The sequence below is a fragment of the Sinohyriopsis cumingii genome, chromosome 13 (genome assembly GCF_028554795.1).
Source record: "Sinohyriopsis cumingii isolate HCF-2022 chromosome 13, ASM2855479v2, whole genome shotgun sequence".
Lineage (NCBI taxonomy): Eukaryota > Metazoa > Mollusca > Bivalvia > Unionida > Unionidae > Sinohyriopsis > Sinohyriopsis cumingii.
Genome location: NC_142973.1, coordinates 74,637,224 through 74,651,576, shown reverse-complemented (window position 1 = coordinate 74,651,576; position 14,353 = coordinate 74,637,224). Strand labels below are relative to the sequence as shown.

At 33.5% G+C, this 14,353-nt stretch overlaps 1 long non-coding RNA gene across 2 annotated transcripts; it reads right to left on the bottom strand.

The window, feature by feature from the left end:
* Nucleotides 1–944: 944 nt before the first annotated feature.
* Nucleotides 945–12,520, bottom strand: LOC149785839 (uncharacterized). 2 transcript variants are annotated; one of them, XR_016425466.1, is made up of 5 exons: nt 12,189–12,520; nt 9,923–10,306; nt 7,959–8,133; nt 1,949–2,187; nt 945–1,434 (listed from the first exon to the last, which is right to left on the bottom strand). It is a non-coding gene; the product is annotated as an uncharacterized LOC149785839 (long non-coding RNA). The 2 variants fall into 2 exon arrangements; XR_016425465.1 differs by lacking the exon at nt 9,923–10,306 and having other exon boundaries at nt 12,189–12,516.
* Nucleotides 12,521–14,353: the final 1,833 nt, after the last annotated feature.

Here is a 14,353-nt window from a genome sequence, read left to right as displayed (position 1 = left end):
AACACAAGCCCGTTTCCTAGATGACATTCTGCAAAACAGTGTGTACTAAACAGGCTGATGAAATTGAAAATATTTGTCATCCAAGCTGTTTTTGAGATATTCTACTTCCCCCAGACCCACGTGTCTACTGCTATGGGAGGCTAGCTCTTCTTCCTAGCCGGTTATTGGTATTTCACTATCAACATACTGCAGAGTGACTATGGAAGGTGTACATGGCTGAAATCAGTTTCATGAACAACACCAGCCTGAAACACCTAGTTCACAAATATATCCATATGTTTAACGAGTAAACAATAATAGCTGAAAAAGTCACATCATAGCCTTAAGTTAAAAAATTTGCGAGGGGCCAATTTATGAAACTGGACCCAACCATCTTGAGAATTTGGCTAAAAATGGTTTATGTCAAAAGTTGTGTACATATCACATATTTAGATATTATCTATTAAAATGGTATAAAGGAAAACGTTTTGTGCGCAAAACTAAAAATGGTACTATGCTTTTAGAAAACGGACTACATTGCGGCAAAAGGCACTGCATTATTTACATTGTAAGTTATGACTGACTGCATTTCTTGAAAGATTTCAAATTGTTTGCAACCTACAGTGCTTTTACCACGATATCATCAGGACAGAAACAAAATTCCTTTACAATGTTTCATGAGTGTCAAGAAGAGATTTGGGAGTTATAAATTTTAAGACGAATGACAGAAATGATATGTTAGTTGTTAGTGACAGAAGTGAAAAGTTTCTGTAAACTTTTCTAGCAAACTTAAAGAAATCACACGTTTAAGTAAATAATGTGCTTTAGAAGTACTTTTAGACTGATATAAAACAAGCAGTTCCTAACCTTTCATTATCATTCTGGAGATGCCAATAGCAGCAATCATGTTGTGTGGGTGCGTTTGTGTGTTTGTGGGGGGAGGGTAATCAGAACAACAGTCTAGCTAATGGAGAGATCAAAGTTTAATCAATTAACATTAGACCATGCTGGAATATTGATATACTGATGTGTCGGACTCTGTTAAACTTACAAAATGACATATCAAATAAATTCATTGACATATAGCCACTGGAATTGACCACACATATACAATTACTCAACACAATTCAATAGAAAAATTTCTTCTCAAACACCAAATCACTCACATTTGACTTTAATTATTTCTGGAGTTTACAAAATCACAGTAAATAATAAGATATGGTAGAGAACAAATATTTACAGTGGCAAATTCAGTTCAAAGTAAAAAGCATTTCACCGGCTTGGCTTTTGATAAGCACGTACCATAAAACAACTCCTGTGGAAGCTAAATATGTCCGTCAAAGTCACTCTCTTGTGCATTTAGGTCAAAATGAGTATCTGGATGAGATTCAAGCTATTTTTTCTTTCAGCATGACTAACCGAATAATCCTAATATTTTACCATGCAAACTGAGACCTGCAAAAAGAAAAGAAACAAGTGATATTGATGTACTTTTAACATTCAGTGAAAACACAAGAATTTCAAAGGAGAAACTGTATGTGTATTGTCAAATGCATGAAACTGCCACTTAATTTTAAGCTTTTCCCCATTTGTTAACTGAACCTAGAAATTTCAAGATATATACATGACATTGAAACATTTCCGATTATCACCGAAGCGTGAGATATGAATCTCATACGTCAACTTCACAGCGAGGTCATGAAGGTAGAAATTATGTCGGTGTGCTAAAACTTTCATTCTTCTCACCAAAGTATAGCAAGCAATATGCCATATGCATCACTATTTCTAAGAACGTTCCACCGTTGACATTCAACATTCACAACAGTGTGCTTATGTATGATTCTTCTGAAGTCTATCTGTTCCTGTGGAGTTAAATTACTTTTAAGAATGCATGTTGACAGGTTATGCAATTGTTTATGTGTGTCTGTATTGAAATGTGAATAATATTCATAAAAATAAGGGTGCAAACCTTGACAACCACAGAAAGAGCAAGACAACACATTATGGTCACCATTTTGATCCAATATTTAGCAGGTTAACTCCAAAATATGCTTGACGCTCAGCATTATGAGGTTAGTGCTAGGACTGGTCGTCCCGGTATCAGGATAATGTGACTGGGTGGGACATCATGCCACACGTCTGCGGCATGATGCCCCAGTGCTAGACATCACTATAAACTGTCACACTGCAGACATCGTAGCGGTATGACTGAAAAATTGTTAAAGCTACGTTAAAATTTCAAATCACACACACACCCAAAATATGCTACTTTGTCATGATGTAAACAGTTCTCACAGTGAGGTACAAAACACATTTACCTCCCTCTCCAAAGAGGATTACATACAACACTATGTGATATATGGAAAAAGGAAGGAAATATAATGAAGCTAATGCATAAAAATTACTTAAATATACACAAAGAAACAGAAAATTATAATAGATGTGGCTGACTGCACCAAAATATTTTAATCAATTTTCCTTAAGGGGGTAGGGGCCATTTTTATGTACAAATTTAATGCCGCAATCAGCGGCCTAGTATAAAACAAACCATAAAAAAATCAAATAAACAAGTGAAGTCAAAAAGGTCCATATTTTTGGATACCTGTATTAAAACAAAGCGAAAGAATATTATCCACTTGACGAAAGAAGTCAATGGCAGTTCATAGCATAAGAAGTTTATCCGCCCCAACCCAAATTTCTACCTGCAATGTTCATGTCTGAATGTCATTTTTGACACCATGTGATGCTCACAGTGCAAACACAAGCCCGTTTCCTAGATGACATTCTGCAAAACAGTGTGTACTAAACAGGCTGATGAAATTGAAAATAGTTGTCATCCAAGCCGTTTTTGAGATATTCTACTTGCCCTAAACCCATGTGTTTACTGCTATGGGAGGCTAGCTCTTCTTCCTAGCGGACTATTGCTATTTCACTATCAACATACTGCCGAGTAACTATGGAAGATGTAAATGCCTGACATCAGTTTCAAGAACAACACAAGCCTGAAACACCTAGTTCACAAATATATCCATATGTTTAAATAGTAAACAATAATAGCTGAAAAAGTCACATCATAGCCTTAAGTTAAAAAATTTGCGAGGGGCCAATTTACGAAACTGGACCCTGCCACCTAAAATGAGTTATCGTGTAGCAAAAGGTGAAAGAAGGCAATCAGTTATCATAAAAGCGGCATAGTGTTGAATGTTTATACATAAAAAAGATGAAAGGTAATTCTTGTCTGAATTAGGATTTTGAAAATTTGGAAAGATTGGATTAAACTATAAATAAAAAAGCCAAAGAAATTATTGCATAAATATTGGTGATACAATTGTCACCTTTCTACACCATTCTTCCGAGATATGTAATTTCTTTATAAACAAATTATTTTTTCTTTTAAACATCGTGTTCCTGAATTGCCAGTCAAGCATTTCCCATCATTTCTATCCTTAAATTTCCATCGTCGATATCACTGAGTGGTATCTTTATTGGTTACATATTTTGTTGACGCATCGTTAGTGAACTAGTCAACAAGCAAGAATATTTATTTTAAAATGTGTCCACAACAAAAACCTGAATGATCCTGTAATCTTGATGCGATTAAGTTCAATCTTTTTAATGCATATATATATATATATATATATATATATATATATATATATATATATATATATATATATATATATATATATATATATATATATATCAATGTTACCTTGGTAACTGTACCGGGATTAGTTAAGAGTACGTATATTTTGTATGTCTTCACTTAAGAAATGGTAAATAATAGATCATCACAGTATTTCAGAGATGTTTAAACACTAATATCATTTTTTTAGAAATATAAAATGGTAACAATTCCCCTGTCTTACATGGTTCTTGTAATGCTGGTCAAATGTTTCCACGGACAAGATAAATCGACTATAAATGCATAATAAAACTGAAACACACACACATATACACACACGTGGGCTGATCCATTGATATGGTTCGAACTCACACCCATTCAAAGCGCATGTCCAGCGCGATAGCATGGAACATTTAAATATATACGGTGTGTGTGTGTGTGTGTGTGTGTGTGTGTGTGTAGTTGACAGAGTATTTCCAGACAAGGGTAATTGCGACCTAGGTCACGTAGAGGGGTATAAAATCTTGTTTACATTAGAATTATTAATTTTCGCCTAATATATATAGCAGAATCAGACTTACTTGGTGTGTTCAATTTTTAATTGGGATGGATTTATATGTCCCATTTATTATTCACTGGAATTACAAAGTGCTCAATAATATTATTGGACAAAACCACTAATTTTGACATTATTGTGATTTCAGACAGGGACATCTTGGATTATATTATTGTGATACATCAAAAGACTGTTACCACATCGCCACATTACAAGCCCTTACCTCATTAGGACATTCCATACTTCAGTTACATCAACACATTCAATATCGTAATTTATTTAGAATACCAGTTGAAATGTGTGACATTTGGACTTGTTATAGAACTTTTAGGACTATTGGTATTTAATTCACATTAAGTTCTTTTTTAAATTTAAGTTTGTATTGCAGGTAATTTGTCGAATTTTGCAAAAACTTTCCTTTCTTTCTTTTCTCTTACTTTGTTTAAGACCAAAGAATCGTGTGGGTGTGCTTGCGCGCGCGCGCGTGTGTGTGTGTGTAAGAGTTGTACAAAAACACAATGAAACGCCTTGGTAATGTTATAGACAGAAATATGGGAAAAGTATTTAGTTTTCATGTGCTGGGCATGATAGAGCCAATGATGTGCACACGCGGTCAAGTGGTTACTTGTGTTATGTATATTTGATTTAATTGTTCGTTTGTTAGACTTAATTTTATTTTATTCCATTACATGCTATTGTAATGTAACGTTTACTGTATTTGACATTGTCCATAATTGAAGCATTGTAACTAGTTGCTGACCTTCAAAATTGGTTATAGTGTTGGTAAACAACTTTTTTAAAAAAATTTTAAAATTTTCTTTCTTAGAGTAAGGATCAGCAAGTTGAGTCAAGATCATACCTGGACTACGTGACAAGTATCATGTTTCAATTGGTAAACAAACTTCTATTTGTTTCCCTTCTGGATTTACTTTTGACCCCCATCCGAGGATCTGTTTTTACTTCTTAATTAGGTGAATAACTGATGTTCTGATAAAAGTTCTATCAGTCGGGCTTAAAACATGTGACACGTTAAGTTGTATTATGTTGTTACAAGTTTGGGATGAATTTTATTTTTCCTCAAATTATTGAATTCAAGTGATTATTTTCTCTGGAAATACAAACGTGCTCTGATATAATTCTTGGACAAAGACATTTACTGGAATTTATACGGAATTCAAAACTGGAGTAATATTGTCTGTGATTCAACAAAAGACTGTTGAGACATCTGCACTTCGTAGGTTATTACTGACGTCATCGCCTTCCATCTTGAATGTTATCGGGATTTGAGCTGAGATTAACTTAGAACTTTTAATTGATAGGACTCGTGTTTTTAATTATTGGATTATTTTTAGAATTAATTCGAAAAACCGTAAGTTCATTTTTTCTCATTTTTCACATTGTATTCTGGTGAAATAAATTATTTGCTAAATTTTACAAAGCTTGTTGTCTTCACTCTTTTCTGTTACTTATTTTAAGAGTATAAACTCATAACACTAGATATTAAACTTTCTACCAACAAACTGTTTGTATACGGAGAGTTGAGTTTATTTAAATAGATATGTGCGTAATACTGAGTCCTGCTTCAAATTGCTAAACAAAACTAATTATATTATTCGATTTAAATGCCGAATAATGCTTAACGATTGCGAACGTAAGAAGGATAAAACTCGTTTTCGAATACGAGAAGGATCCTGTTGATCTCAGAATTTTGAGACAGTCTGGTTTTACCATGGTTTAGTCCATGTATCTTTCTTTGTGTCACTTTTTAACCAAAGACTACGACACATAGTTCATTCTGAATGGAGTTAAGCAGTTGCTTCGACATCTTCATACATATATAAATATATTAACAATATGTTGGAACTTACTTTCATGCCGTCCGTTTCCAATCTGACAAGCACTCTCGATATTTAATGGGTATGCGGAAGAAATAATTTACCTAAAGCCATTTTGTGGTTGGCATTGACACTTATTGTAAGATAAGAAGCGGTTTCGAACATATCTTTTATATCTTTATACATGTAGAAAACTTCATAAATGTATAAATATACATGAGAAATTGAGGTATCATTCTATTGACAAAAGATGTGATAGTGCATTGGTGTAATGTATTTTACTCGGTAAGCAAAATGTCTGGGAATAAATTAGATGTATAAGATAAATTTGTTAGTTGCATACAAATTTACACAATGACATTTTGTAAAAAAATTTACAAAATGTATGTGCTAGATTCGTGAATAAAATTTCCATGTACATACTGTCAGTATACCAAATGCATTGATTTTAATTTTAACACTATAAGTCATTTTCCTATACCGAATTGATTTCAAATTGAAAATTAAGGTTGATTTAAAGTAGCGAAAAGAGGTCTTTGCACTGATATTGTCAGTGTCACTACATATCGTAAAATATTATATGCTCATTCTTTTTCTCCGTTAACTTTTCATTGTCAGAATCGTTCAGCATTTTACGATCTTGAACTTGCGCGCAACTTCATATTGCACTCATAAAGGATCTACTTTCTACTGTAAACAAACAATGGACGCAGATGGCCAGCACTTTTTGTAAACAAATCATGATTGATTACATTTGTTTCTGAAATGAACTAAAGCATATGTTTTGTGGACTGCCACATACGAGCTGCTTTACTACATTCCGCGTTAACTCTTTTGATACAATGTTTCGGATTTAGGCGGGAGATCCCAGATTTCATAAAACTGTTGGATACCTACAAGTGGCATGCAAGTGACAAGGCATAAACTGTCTTCTTTAACTGGTAATAAGAATGGCAAAAAATATACCTACAGTTTTACATCCTGAATTTCTTTTCTTAGTTTTGCAAATCCGAATTACACGAGCCATGTCATGGGTTCTCAAACTTGGTTGCACATTTCGAAATTGTACTGTAATTTAGACTATATTCCAAGTGCAGTTACATCCTCCTTACTGCACTCAAAATGAAATAAACATTATATTCCATAATTGCAATTGAAAGACTTCATATTTTTCCCACGTTATGATTTCAAATATTCAATGACAGATCAGAAACACGCTTGCAGATGTCAACGCACTTCTCCCTCGCTATTTCAATCCGATGTATTTCATATAGAATTTGCACAGATGAATCCAGTCCATAATCATGACATTTCGTAGAATCGACAAAAATACCAAAATCTATTCATTCCATATCAAATGGAAGAGTTGTTGCAATGGGCATTCATTCACAATATGAATCTAAATTTCAATTTTAAGTAGACCAAAACGCCATTTTCTTTCAAAAGTTATGTCTAGCGCGCGACTAAGTTCAAATATATCTGGGCGGAGTTATATGCTCATTAATAATGTTGTTGTTGTGTAATGACGAATCTGCGCTTGTGTATTTAGTTTGGAATGCGGCATACATTCAGTTATTTTGTTTCGTGTAGTGTATTTTGTTTATATAAGTAAGCCTTAGGTAGAATAAGAAAATGAACATATTATAAAATGGTTACTGCATTTGTGTGGGAAAATATGAACTCGTTTTGTTGGATGAATATACGGCACTCCCAAGGTCGTGCAGTATTTCCATCCGAAAAACTTGTTAATATTGTCCCATACAAATGCAGTAACCTGCAACTTCAAAATGGCGTCTTTTCAATGATATTAAAGTCACAATATATTTTAAATTACAGAAGAAAATGTTTATCCGACTGGAGGGAAACACTTATGTTCTTTTAGCGCAGATATTTTTAAACTATTGAAATTTAATTTATAAAAGGTAATAAATATTATTTAATTGATTTCCAGCAGAACACTTACCTGTAACATAGGCAAACGCATCTAGGTAATACTGCCGTAATGCCTTAACGGTATGCGTACCTGACCGCACCGGCCTGCTTGCACTACTGCTTCTGACGTGGCTGTGTCTGGCAAACTTGGATGAATTCCTCTTGTATACTTAAGGTGACATAAGTATTGGTTTAGAATTTAAAATCTGAAAATATAATGAATACTGCATATAGAGAGTTATTTAGTGCAAGGAAATCAAATAATAGTAGTATTTGGATTTCATTCCTAAGAGATAATTTAAGTAGAGTTTGCTTTGTGGGGTTTGAATGCTTTCTGATCCTGTAAATTGTTGTAAAGTTTATTTCAGCTGAATAAATGGTTACATTGTCCATTTTCCGACTAGAACGAGAAATGAATAACTTCAGTATGGACTAACAGAGTAATGAAGTAGGATACGGTATGTAGCAGTCACTATACTAAGGAATGAAATGAATGCTCTAGTTATTTAGTGCCTTCCAGTAAATTTTCTATCTTACGTGTTAAAGTAATTGAAAAGTACATTTGCAACAAACCATCCATGTGCAAGTGTATTTAATTGTTAACTTCTGGTAATAAGAAAACAAAATTTGCTTAATTTTGTATGTAGCGTTTAAAATCACCCATATTATTATTATTATTATTATTATTACAGCATATGTTTTTACAATAATTTGTCAAGGAAATTTATTGGAGTTGTCCATTCTCTCCTTTCCAGCTTTTTGCTGATTACATTTTAAGACTTTCTTTCTAAAGGTGTACGTTTAAGGTCAGTTTGTGAAAATTCGGTCAGAAAACGATACGTGGGGTTTAAGGTCAGTTTGTGAAAATTCGGACAGAAAACGTTACGTGGGTTTAAGGTCAGTTTGTGAAAATTCGGACGTGGGGTTTAAGTTCGCCAGTTGCCTAATGAAGCTTCACGGTAAAGATCATAGATGATACACATAATGAAATGAGACAGGTCCAAATAACGACTCTAATGGCATTCCGTTTTGGATCACTGAAATGTGACATCACTTTTTAAATGGATTCAGGGCATAAAACAAAGCGGAGAGCTTCGGATAGCTATCGCCATGTTTCGGTCGGCAGACACAAATCGGAGAACTTGGGATGGCTATCGCTAGGTTTCGGGCGGCAGACACAAATCGCAGAACAATGGTTCGGACCGAATTAAAGACTGGAAACATATTAGATGATTTTTTTTTCCTGCTTTTATTTTACTTTTGTTTAAAATCATTTATCAGATTAGACTCTTACAAATAATTTCTTAAATCATCTCAAATTGAATTAGACATAAAAAAAAAGTTTTCAACAGAACTGCTGAGATTTCATGATACTAACCTTTACAATTTGTCATATATATATATATATATATATATATATATATATATATATATATATATATATATATATATATATATATATATTCATATCCGTGTGTGTGCAAGATAACAAAAAAGCGACGCTGATTCATGAGAGATTAAAAACTGCATTGAAAATAAGACATTCAAATACGTACATATAAGTAAAATGAAAACGTATATTATTAATTCAGTTTGCTTATGAATTTTAGTTAAATGTAGTCCATTAAGTAGTTTCAATCATTTATTTTATTCTCTCTTTATTATTCTCTATTTTTTCTTGATTTTTCTTTATTTTACTCCACCTGTTTTCTTTTAACTTCAGTAACTTCAGCGCCTATCTGAAGCCTGTGTGATGTGTTGTCTTTTTGTGACTTCTTGTATTTGTGTGACGTATCGTCTTTTTGTGATGTGTTGTCTTTTTCTGCTTCTTCCATTTCATTTGGAGCTGCTGGTAACGCTTTTCCAAGCTATCCGATTGTATCTACACTTTAATAATTACCAAAAAAGCAATATATATCGGTTCGTCTTCACATACATATATTATCCGTTAAACTGTTTTATTTGCTTAACGCGTCGGAAAATGATTGTAATTACCTCACACGGTTTTAGTTCTTGCTGCGGTTCAAGGTCAAACGTTTTGAATGACTGGTTTCAAGAAGTTGATAGCCGAGGTGCAGTCTAAACATTAGTGCATATGTACTTCATCCAACTAAACGCTCATTGGATGAAACACTTGTTACCAGAAGAGGTGTTCATTCGGGTTATAGAGAGCACTACGGCGATAGCTATCCATACAGCATTGCATCAGCAAGACAGATAAACAACATTTTAAGTACTCTCGTCCGAATTCATCCACAAGTCCCGGATGTCTTCTACCAGTTGATAATCACACGGTAATTGTGGTATGTACTCAATGAACATGTCGATGCTTATACGTCTTTGTATAAACGTATGTAGAAAAGCATGTCCCATCGACCGCTTGAAGAAAGAAAAAATAGAAATTGAAAAATATATTTAAAATAAACGTGTCTAGAATATGGGTGGAAAACCCCATTACTTTCGGGATTTGCTGCGTATCTTTTTTCTTCTATAGGATGCACTGAACCCCAGATAAAAAATTTCTTAAAGTTTGAAAATATACACATTAATGTTGGTTCGTCCCGAAAAGAGTGATTGATACTCTCGATCTCTGAGACACTTGAGTGACTCTTTTTACTTTCTCACTGAGCCCTGGGGTTTGGGGTTCATAATTGTAATTAATAATAAAGAAATACAAAAACATTGGTTTCGATATTTATCTTTCTGTATATTAAGTATGCCTTTACATATTCAACAGACATCATTGATCAAAATTCCATCTGATGAGGTGAGTAGAACTTTAAAATTATTATGTTCGACAATATACTTCTAAACAGTCATTATTTAAGATTTTGTTGTATATTTTTAATTCATAAGCAAAAAGCAGATAAATTGATAAGGATAGGATTATATATTAAGTACATTATAGATCAGCATTTTTGGAAGTGAATTTCCTTTTGCATGTCTGTGTTCTCAAGCAGCTTTAAAATTGATTTGTATTATTTACAGAAATAAAACACGTAGGTATTATTATTATTTACAGAAATAAAACACGTAGGTATTATTATATGAACTTGAACTACAAACAGAAATATTGTCTACTGCAATATAATTTATACAACTTGGTATTTTTACATTTTTAAGAAAAAATACAAATCACTCGTAATGAACTTATCACCTATACTAAAAGATACTTCTTTGCCAAATACTGCATGTTTTTCGGAGGTTAACAGGTCGTCATATCACGTTATTTGCTAGGCGGAGCGATCTATAATCTCGCAATTCAAGATAAGTGAGCACATATTTTGACAAATACAAAACAAACAACAACAACAAAAAAACATCAAAAATGTGTAAGTGCTTCGTGGGACATGAACGTGGTTTTGTTGCATTCTCTTGGCCTAAGAGATGGACAACATGGTGGAGGAAATGCTTTGGTCATACAATTGTCTATTGGGATACAAAATTCTTGAGTGAACAAATTATCAAAACTTATATCCGTGATGTAAAGCTAGAAGGGACAAATACTGTGCCTCTAAAGGTGACTTAATATGTAACCCAACCATCTAGCAATGACGTAGATAACTCCGTTGAGGCCAAGCAGTACAGCGTTGTGGTGCAGATAGCTTACATTCACTCTTTTTCGACTTTGTTAATCGGTTTCGTTATAAAAAATGTTCTTATTTCATTTTTTGTTCATTTTCTTTAATTTAGACTTTTTAGTTCTGGATAGTTTTGCCTCTCAGTGCCAAAATGTAAACATTAACTGCTCTATCAGTACAGTATCACTGTCTCTGTGTGTGTGTGTGTGTGTGTGTGTGTGTGTGTGTGTGTGTGTGCTCAATTTTGTCCCCTAAAGTAGACCCTACTTTTGATCGCAACGTAGAGAAACTTTTTTTCTCTCTCCTGTGTACAATAAACGATTACATTGCAAGTTAGGTTTGTGCAAATAGATTTGGAGATCTGAAGTTTCACCCATATCAGTTTTATAAAGTCAAAACAACACATTTTAGAAAATTCCTTTTGCCATTTTCTAATGAAAAGCATTCACCAAAATGTTTCCGTTTCTATATTTCCTATGACACATATAAGGACTGAAACGTGTTTAAATAATGATATAGTTTTTCATTATGTCGAATATGTTGGATTGGTTACCTCCGTTCAACAACGGACACAGTGACAATACGTACAGTCAAATTTGTCCCCAAGTAGAAGTAACAGGCTTCAACAACAACAAAAAAAAATGAACACAATAAGTTGCCATACCTAAAATAGTACTTACTTATTTGCACTTGGTTGTCAGTCATTCACAAAGGCGTGAACCACTCCTGGTTTTCCTACATATGAATTAAGTGTCAATTATATACGTGTCGATTATATTATGTGTATATGACACTAAAAGTACACAGGACACATAAGAAATCCAAAGGGTTCTTATTCAGTGGGGTCAAGTTTTTAAACTATTAACCACATTTGATGTCGCGAGCAAAATAAATGTACCGAATAGCCGGATGCTGCGCGCAACCTCTTATATAACGTAAAGCCATCACTCAGATCATGTATTCGTACGCAACGAAAACTGTTAAATGAATTTATGACTGCCGTCTGCAAGGATAAGAATAATAAACCAATTAACGAATACGCTTGAAGTTATTGGATAGAAGAGTAATTTGTAGGGGTGGATAATTTTAAAAAGTTCATTATTCCATCCTACACAGGGCTGCAAAAAATGTACTGTAAATCTCGATTTCAACAAAAACGTGTCCAATGGGCAAATTATAATACAAACAGAACGTATATATCAGGTTGCAACAATATGCAAGTATTATATATTGCTCAATACACGATGGTAGAAAATACGGATCTATTCTCATGTTCTATTTACAAGAAATTTGGTATCTCAAAATTAGAAATTCATTCTACATCTTGACTGAAGTATTTAAAAAAAAATTTAAATCCATCTTTGATCTCGAACATTTGGCTGGTATTACATAGTACAAAAAGAATACACAATGGAAGCAATGTACTTTAACAAGAAAAATATGAATGGCGACAACGGTTTCATTTACATGCAGCTGGTATGTAAAGAGTTTGGTAACGTTATTTAGAGATCAAAATTAAAATACAGAAATGCCCTCGTTTTAATTCTGTCTTAATTCCAGAAAGATAGTCAAACTTATATTTTCACGGAAGATTCATTATGTTATAAACAGTCTCAACATTTAAGAAAAAAACACATTAGAAATGTCTTAAATGCAGAAGTATTTTACTGATGATCATCTGTATCCCAAAATGGAATGCGTTACACTGAATAAACGCGTTTCTGATCATCTACATCCGAAGATGGAGTGCCACATGGTGCAATTACCGACTCTGCGCGATGCTAAAACCATGCATCTGTTGATATATGTGTAAATTAGGGGGAAATAATCGTGAAAATATGCTGTTTTCTTTACAAATAGGCATCAACAATATTCTGTAAGAAATTTGGTTTGGCGCGTGCATTAGAGCTGACGTTCAGATCTCTTTGTTACTATAGGTTACCAGTATTCTGAGTCAGTCTGGGAAATCCATGTTGTTTACTCTCTGACCCGGTAAACCACCATCGATCTCACTTAAGTAGGCACGATTGATCTTAAACCTTGTCATTTTAGTGCTCTCTTGATCAATATTTGGGAGTTTCCAAACTCTTCGTGTTCGCATTTAATAAGAGTTGATGCCTTTAAGGATCGTGACAAGATCTAGTTGCTCAATTAGTAACCACTCATACCAACATTTTGTATTCCTTCTTATCCTCAAATCACATTTTCTAGCACTAACCTATTTTTTAAAAATCTGACAGCTGTTTCCTTCATTGGAATTATTAGTGTACCTTACGGAACACGGCGTATTTCACAGCTGTATTGCTATCAAAGATATTGTTGGATATGAAGAAATGATACAATAATGATGATGTCTTTACCTCAATGCATATATCTCTTTTCATAAACCAGATGGCTTCGGAAATATAATGACAAGATCCATTTCCGACATAAATAACAAACATGCTATAGCATTGAAGATTTTCTTTTCTAATGTCCAGTATATAAATATTCTATGGTATGTGAAAGCAGTGATACTGAAGATTAATTTCGGTTTAGTTTAGTATGTCCAGTATGTTATGTTACAGCCATGACGGATTGAAGATGAGGGAGCAGATTGCTTACAATAGTGTCTGCTGTATATCGTGTATGCTCAGATATATGTACATTTGTCTGATATGTATACATTCGTCTGAAATGTGTATATTCGCACAGAAAATATGACTGATAACATAATTCAATTTCCTAATTCAGAGTAAGAAAGTATATTCTTGAGAAGAAGAAGAAAAAAGAACATAGAGAAAAATGTAAGTATTTACTGGAATCTAAACGTGGTCGTCTACCGTTTTCTTGGACTTATCGAATG